This window comes from Melanaphis sacchari, unplaced genomic scaffold (genome assembly GCF_002803265.2).
Source record: "Melanaphis sacchari strain LSU unplaced genomic scaffold, SCAv2.0 Contig487_pilon_pilon, whole genome shotgun sequence".
Taxonomy (NCBI): domain Eukaryota; kingdom Metazoa; phylum Arthropoda; class Insecta; order Hemiptera; family Aphididae; genus Melanaphis; species Melanaphis sacchari.
In genome coordinates, this window is record NW_020271324.1 from 368,893 (window position 1) to 377,784 (window position 8,892).

Genomic DNA, 8,892 nt, shown 5'->3' on the forward strand with positions numbered 1-8,892 from the left:
TTGTTTGGTTTTGATAACCGCTTAAAATGTATTTTCTATCGACTATGTATAAGCCGCAATCGAGATAGATGAAAAGGTAAAAAGGTTACTTTGGGTCGCAATCGGACGACGCTCAGAAAACTATTGTAACAAATCAATAAATTACAATTGAAACATAATTTTTGAATCCTTTTGTTACTATTTTCTTATCATTTAAGTATTAAATTTTAACAACATTTTTAATATAGTTTGTGGTCAAACGGCGTGTTTTTAATATATAGTATACGTTCTACGGGTATACAAATATAAAGCGTATTTTAATTCGGCACCTTTTTGTAAAAAAAAGAAAAATATATTAAACAATTACTCTCACATAATTATACAATAAAATATTTTCAATTTTCAATTATAAGAAGAGAGTTATTTTTAAAATTATGTGTTTTTCTTTATGATATATTATTAAATACCCTTTTAGTTATTAAAATGTTTATATTTAGGGTTAATGGTTTTTAATAATGATTTTAAGTATAAAAATATAAAATATAATACCGGATCAAGTATTTATTATACTTTAAATATTTTTACACATTATAAATATTGATATAGATTCATATAAAATACTATAATTTTCAAATTTCAATAGACCCTATATATTTTCCAAACTCATTATTTTTATAGTACATTAAGTTGAATAATTCTAATACTACTAGTTTAAATTTTGAATTAGGTATATAAAGAATAAGAAGAGGGGATTATTATTTGATAAATAGAAATTTGTATCGCAACAGTTTTAAAATATGGTATTAAATTATATGTGTTTAAAAATTCCGAAAATCATATTTTAAATATATTTATTATTAAATAAAAAAAAAAAAAAACGAGATTGAGCATGCTGTATGAATCACCATTCACCTCGTATTATATTTTATATGTATACAGTCGCATAATTAAAACGTTAAAATTTTCATCAAAATATCGACTATGTACGTATTACCTACGTTACATAATAATAATAATTAAAATGTTTAATGATATTTAATCTATACTTGATAAACAAGAAATTTAATCATCTTTTAAAATTATTTTGAAAATAAATGCAGTCAATCATCGACATAATATAATATTTACATGAAGTTAATGTTTACTTAAAGTTTCTTAATAAAATAATAACAGTTAAATTTTTGGATGAGTCATTTTTTTTATTTTTATTTATTTATTTACCGAAGCATATACCAATTATTAATAAGAACCAAAATGATTTGTATTTAATATTTTATTTTATCAGGATAAAGAAACGGGACAACTTTGTGATAAATTTTCTTTATTGTGTTTTTTTTTTTTTTGTAACTTGTAATATATATGAAAATTACTTTATGCTTTGCAGTTTTGTTTTCTGTTGATCAAAAAAAAAAAAATATTTAAAAATTTATTAAATTATCTAGTTAATTATTATACTGGCATATTCTTTTAACATAATATACTTATATGCGCACCTATATATAAGATTATAAATTTTTGTAAGACATAAGCTATTAATAATATTAGGTGCAGTAATTATTTTGTTTTTAATGTATGCCTAATTGTAAAAAATCTGAGTTAATTTAAATTTAATTGTAAAAAAATATTTATATTTTTTATTTAATATTGTTTTTAAGAAAATACGTATTGTTTAATAATCTATTAAAATAAGTTATTTTTTTTGATATTCAAAATTTTATAATTCATAATAATATAATATAATACGTGTTGATAGAATGAAAATTACTAATTCAATAATATTAAAAAAAAACTATTACTTCATAATTTCTTAAAAGTTGTTGAATTGTTTACATACTTAGTTTTACAATACTAGAAAATAATAATTATTAATAAAATGTGTGTAAGAAAGTATATAACTTTTAAAATAACTCAAAATATTTTATATGATATATTTATATTAATAAAATAAAAATATGTAAAATAATTAATAAGTTAAAAATACATTCATGATTTTAGAAACTAACACGTATAAACTACTATAAAGACAAACGAATTATAGAACCGAAAACAAATATGTACATGAATCGGTTGTGTAAATGTTAAATGCAAATTTGGCCCAACTGAGCAGATAGGATGTAGGTACACATAATCAAGACACGATTTTAATTACTTTTCAACCTAACATGTAGAAACGTTTGAATTTGAAATGATTATTATTAAATATAGTAGTGTGTAAATTTCATGTACAATAAATAAATTAAAACGTATAATAAATTTTAGCATTTTTTATAGCCTTTTATTAAATATATATATAAATATTGTATAAAATTATGATATAATTATTAGTATTGTATATTATTATTTTTTTTTAAATATTCCATAATTCTTCTAAATCGTTAAACAGGATCATTCACGTTAAAACGATCATAAAACTTTATTTTTAAAATGTATTCGAAAAATATGTTATTTACATCATAATGTGAGCTAAAAGTTATAGTAGTTGAAAGTATAATTTGGAACAAGAAATAATAACAATGATTACATCAATTGAATCATATCTTAATAGAATCTTGCTACTACATTACAACATCGAGTTAATGTATTTATTATTTTATTATATCCTTTATACCAATTTATATATTTTTTTATATTATTCTTTTGAATACCGGATCTCGCACAGTCTCGATATAATTTTGTGGATGCGGAAAATTTATCTTAAGGGGTAATCAGACAATAAAGACACATTTTTATTTCTTTATTTTAAAGATTAAACTTATTTAAGTTATAAATTATGTAATTGATTACAGTAAAGTTATTAATTTATCGCAATACCATTTTAAATATTTAACAAATCGGGTCATTTAGCCATTCTTTCAATCACTGTTTGACGATCTGTTGAGTATAAATACACAAGGATAAAAATTCCATGACAAAAAACAAAAAAAATATGTGTGATGAATGTTTTTTTTTGTTTTCATTAAAATTAATAAAAATAGAAATTTTATATCAAACAAATAAAGGTGTCAACGTAATTAATTACATAATTGTATCAAATTATTAAGAATATGTTTTAAATTTGCAGTACCTAGATGTTTTACTATTTTAATATTTTTTAGGCAAACATATAAAAGTATCGATAATAATGAGTTAACATGCTACTTCTATGTATTTGAATTGAGTCCAGCTTATTATCATAATATCTTTGAATTGAGTCCGGAAAGATAAAATGTCATAATTTATAATCTATTTATCTAAACCTATAAAGCCGGTGATACACAATTAGTTAATACTTACTTAACTATTAAATTATTATGAGTGAAAAATGGAGTGTATGTTTAGAAATTCACCTGTAAAATAATTGTTTCTCCTCAAACAGTTTTTAATATTTTGTTATATTTCCAAAAATAATAAGATAAGTATGTACTTAAAATTTCCTAATTATTATTGAAATAATTTAATTATAAATAATATAACAATTTATTTTATTATAATTAATAATAATTATTAATTATGATAAAATTTTCAATAAAATAAATATTAACTCTTTTTGAAATATTTATAGGTATGACAAATTTTCAATTTTTTTTAGTATTTTTCTATAACTGTCGATAAAAAAATTATTCACTAGGTAAAAGTACCTTTATTTATTATTATTTTTTGATTAATTGACCCTTTATACTTATTATAAAAATTAAAGAAAGGGACTCAACCGATAACCCAAAAGTATTTGGGGGACTCAATTCAGTATTAGTCAAAAATATCTACATCGTTAGTTAATTATGTCCTCATTATTTTATATCAAGGTTGAAAATACGTCAATTATAGTTTTTAATCACTCAAATATTGTTAAAAAAAAAAATTGTTTGGTTAAATAAAATATTCAGTAGGTATATATCTATTAAAAATTTTCTTAAGAGGTGTTCTAGAACCAATACTTGAATAATTTAAAATCATTAAATTTTAAACAGACTTCTTAGTATTTACCTAAGGAGTAAAATAAAAATGTACAGTATTATGTAGGTTTACTATACTATATAAATAGTCAATAGGTATGCTATTTCAAATAATAATAGTTCTTGGAGAAAATTAAATACAAAATTGATATCCACTGTCGATAACTGTTTAATACAAAATGTATTCAAAAGATAACTATTGATCAAGTAAACAAAACGATTCTTTAGAAAGCACATACTACGGTGGTTGCCAAAAAAATGTACAAGAACTTAACTATCTGCTCGCCTATTAAACTTTTTAGAAGAATGCATTTGGCAGCTACAAAGAAATCTGTTGATTTACTCACCACATGTATTGCGCATGGGTACCTATATATTCAGTTTATTGGATTGGTTATCTATAATACATAGCAGTAAATAATGGAAGAGGGATTATTGCTTGTCATTCGAGTTTCCGTGACTTTTTTTACGAAAGGGTATCTTTATTTAAAAAAATATATATATACATATAAACATATTATAATAATGTAATGTTGCACGAAAAAAAAAATAACCCCTTATATTTGAAAAATATAATACATATATATATTGGTTTTTAATACCATTAATTTTAAAAAAGAAGGTACCTAGATACAGGCACATACGTCGGTACCGTGACTAACGAATTTAGTAGTGTTTAAAGTTTGATCGAAAGAATTTTACTTTTTATCATTCGTTTTTCGAATAGGTGAACATTATACTGTTACATAAACTCCTTAGTATATAAAACAGACTAAATATTATGTCTGTTAAACAAATTTAAATATATATTTTATGTGATTCTACATCATATTAAAATACTTACTAACGTAAAATTATAAAATATCTATTATCTATACTAACGTATTATAAATAACTATAATAATTAACAGTTACCACTTACCATAAATGACTATTACTATGTGCGTCTTTGTTTTTTGTTAACATTATTGCATGATTGGAATAATGAATAATTCTTGATGTTGACATACTATTTAAAGATAAATAGGTAATATTATCCTTAATGTAATATAAAAAACATAGCAATCGTGTAACAAAAATAGGTAGAATTTTCTTTAAATAAATGTTGTGTTTTGAAACATTAAAACTCATTCAGATAACTCTTTAAACAAGTTTTGGGTTATCTGTTTGACATAAAATAACTTTATATAATATTATGATGGCTCATAGTTTCATATTTTTTAAAGTTTTAAAAATTGCTACGATTGATTATTATTTTTATTTTTTTGTTTAATACTTTTAGCTTGTAGCAAATTTATTATTTTTTGATATAAAATTGAAGTAGCGTTTTTAATGATTAGTACATAATATAATAATACATCATCATACAAATACATATTAAGGTAAGACAAATGTATTTATATACATATTTTTTTAATAAGCATTAAGCACACAGATAAAACATTTGTCATTAATCAAATTTTTCAATACTTGAAAATTGAAATAATATATATTACAATATTAAATACATAGGTATTATTGAATAACATTAATACATTTTATAAATTGTTACCATTTGAGGTACAAAAAAATTCATTGATTCTTAAATAAAATGATATCTTTAATAGTAGAGAAAATAGATAATAAGTAAATAAAATTATTATTAATAAAAAAAAAAAACATTTTTTCAAAAAACGAAATTCGCAGTCGGTAGGATTCGAACCTACGCTCCCAGAGGGAATCTGATTTCTAGTCAGACGCCTTAACCGCTCGGCCACGACTGCTTAGCATAGAAATATAAAAATGTCATTATTTAAATAAATATATAAATATCAACGACTTTTTTTGTATATTAAAATTATTAAAACTTAAAAAAAATAAATAATTTATTGAAAAAAGACTTTTACGGAACTCTCAAAAATATAATTATTCTTAATTTAAACAATAAGAGTTTACGTCTGAAGTGGTTGATTTGGAATTTAAACGTTAAATTTTTTTGTGTCTACTGAAAAAGGCTGAAACTAGGTACGTTTTCTTAAAGACTTGACAAGTTTTCATTAAAAAACAAAAAAAAAAACCATGGAAAGTATTAGTCAGTTGGTGTTATTTAAAATTATTCAATATAATTTAAAATTAATTTCAGAACCACTTCATAATAGATATTGATTTACAAATATTTAAGAAGTATTTAAGTGTTTAAATAGATTGGAAATCGATACGTATAGTGTAAATTTCAATTAATATGATTAATTTTTAAAATAAGGCAGATGGTCGTTATTCACGCATAAGCAGTTCATAAGAAATAAGCAATTTTTTTCAGTCACTTTATTTATTACTTTTACTAAGAAAATATAATATAATAATATAGTATTATCCATATGAAATATTTTCTTTATTTAAATTCCTATGGAAATTTTGAACTTTACCTATGTAGATATAAAGGTAAAAATCAAAATTATTTTTTCATCCGGTTTTAGATGAACTTGAAAGAATATTTGAGATACTGAAACCCCAAGTCCTCCTCCCACTGATTTCTACCAATGTGACTGGATTAAATATGCTTAAAAATGTATTATTCTCAACAATATTTTTAATTTATTTAGACTTTAGAACATGATGGTGTTTTTTTGATAGTGTTATTCAGCTGTGTAGATATATTATATATCCGCAGTAATTGTTTATCTCTATTGTAAATGTGTGTACTTAATTTACAACTTATAAAGAGTTGGAATAGTTAGATACATTTACGTATCAACACTACCTATATTTTTAAGGTTATATCAATTATCCTTTTTACTTATTGTATCATGTAAATACAGATTGTAAATTTTCTTATAAAATAAAAAAAAACAGAAGGTTAATATATTGTATAAATTTACATTATGTTCATTCAAACAATATGAAGTTTATTCAAATAAATAAATCAACTTGAAACTATAGGTTACAATAAATAAAAATATAATGCACTAAAAATATTGATTATTGAGCGCTTCGGCGTATGTCACATAACTAACACTGAACACTCGTTCGATAGTGTCGGATTCTCCCATTCTCCTGAACTTGTAGGAAATACTGATAATTATTAATATATATATATATATATATATATATATATATATATATATATATGTATTTTAAATTATAAACATCGATGCGTTTAGAAGTTTATAAATATCTATTATAATATCAAGATCATTCAACTATTTCAACTTTACTATATTTTTAAACAATAAACATTCGTAATTAAATTATTTGGAATACGAGAAAATACATTTTAATTCACTTAATGTCATATTTTATAATTTTTATAAATAACTATTTTATACATCAATAAAATATTTTATTTTTGTAAGAAGATATATTAAAATAAATAAGAAACATGCATATGAAAGGAAGGCATTTTTAAAATATTTACAATAATATGAATGACATAAATTACTTTTGAATGGATTTGAAAATAATATATTTTCATAAAACTTTCAATCTAAAATTTTTTAGTATAAATAGCAATCACATGATTGAGTTTTCTTATACTTTATATCATTTTTTAATACTACATAGGAATACTATATCCAATTAAAACGGTTAAATATTTAATTTTAAACTTGACATTTAATTTTACATTTTGATCGATTTATAATTATTATCAATTTTTCTAGATGTTAAATGTTTCATATTAAGCTTTATATTAATTGGGTATTTAGGTAATAATAGATTTAAAATTTAAAAAATCCTTAAGTAGTTGCGCCTGAAAACTTTTTATTCATTAATTTAGAAATAGAAACCTATAATTTTTTTTTATTTATATTGATCTGAATCTTACAATGATGACTTAGTCATTTGCACTACATATAATTAGATCATTGTTATTACATATTTATATTGTTCAGATTTTGTACGAATAATAAATTAATTAAATAAAAAATAAAAAAAAACCTAACATTGCGTTCAAAATAAATGTATTAATAAGTTAGATAATATTATGGTTGTACATCATAACGAATCACAAAGCATATTTTCTTCAAATTTTTCCTTGAATAATAAATTTATTGAAATTCTGATTATTAATTTTTAGTACACTTATTACTTAAGGATCATTTTTACAAATATTTAGATTTTTTCACTAATTTAAATAAGATTACTGGTAATTATTTATAAATTGTTGTACCCGCATGTTTTGTTTCAAATTTCCTAATGCAATAATGCATAATATAATTATATAAAAAGTTTAATGTTAAAATAATCTATGTTATATTATGGTTCTTTAATGCGTGAGTAAATTGGCATATTATATAAATTGTTTTATTATTTGAAGAAAAAGAATTAACAATATGTATTTGAATAATATTGTAAATAAGATGGTAATAAAATAAACCATATACATAAAAAAAAATAACATATTAAAATGATAAAAGTCGAACAGTGATGAAATCTTACTAGGTTCAGATTATAAAATTTAAAGATTTAATATTATTCAGGTCCCTACAAAGACTTTTAATGTTGTTTTAATTTTGAAACAAGCTGTGAACATATCAAAATATTTATATTTATTAATTATTATTAGTTCATATAATCTTTTAAAACTTAAAAGAGTGTTTAATTTTTTTCTTTATGTTTTTATAATTATATAATATAAGCAATTAATATGATCTTTGACCTTTTAAGTTCATATTTACTTCATAAATATTAACTATAATATGCATCACAATTCATAAAAATTATAAGTCAATAAGAACCTATCTAAACAACTAGGTAATTTTGTTGCACTCCACCAAACCTGAAGAACCGTGTTAGACGTTAGTGCTAGTAAGTTTTATATGTTTAGTAAAAAGTAATGACTATTTTCTTTGAATAACATTTGTTTGCGCTTCTTTCAATGTTGATTGGACGTAAAACATTGTATACCTGGTACTTAACGTTAACGAGCTTTTCCATTAGAGGGAAAAATTTAATTATTTCACAATTATTTGCACAACGCTAACTGTCATTAACTTTGATTTAT

At 21.4% G+C, this 8,892-nt stretch overlaps 1 non-coding gene across 1 annotated transcript; it reads right to left on the reverse strand.

The window, feature by feature from the left end:
* Positions 1 to 5,592: 5,592 nt before the first annotated feature.
* Positions 5,593 to 5,674, reverse strand: Trnas-aga. The gene has a single exon. It is a non-coding gene; the product is annotated as a tRNA-Ser (tRNA).
* Between the last annotated feature and the right edge of the window lie 3,218 nt (positions 5,675 to 8,892).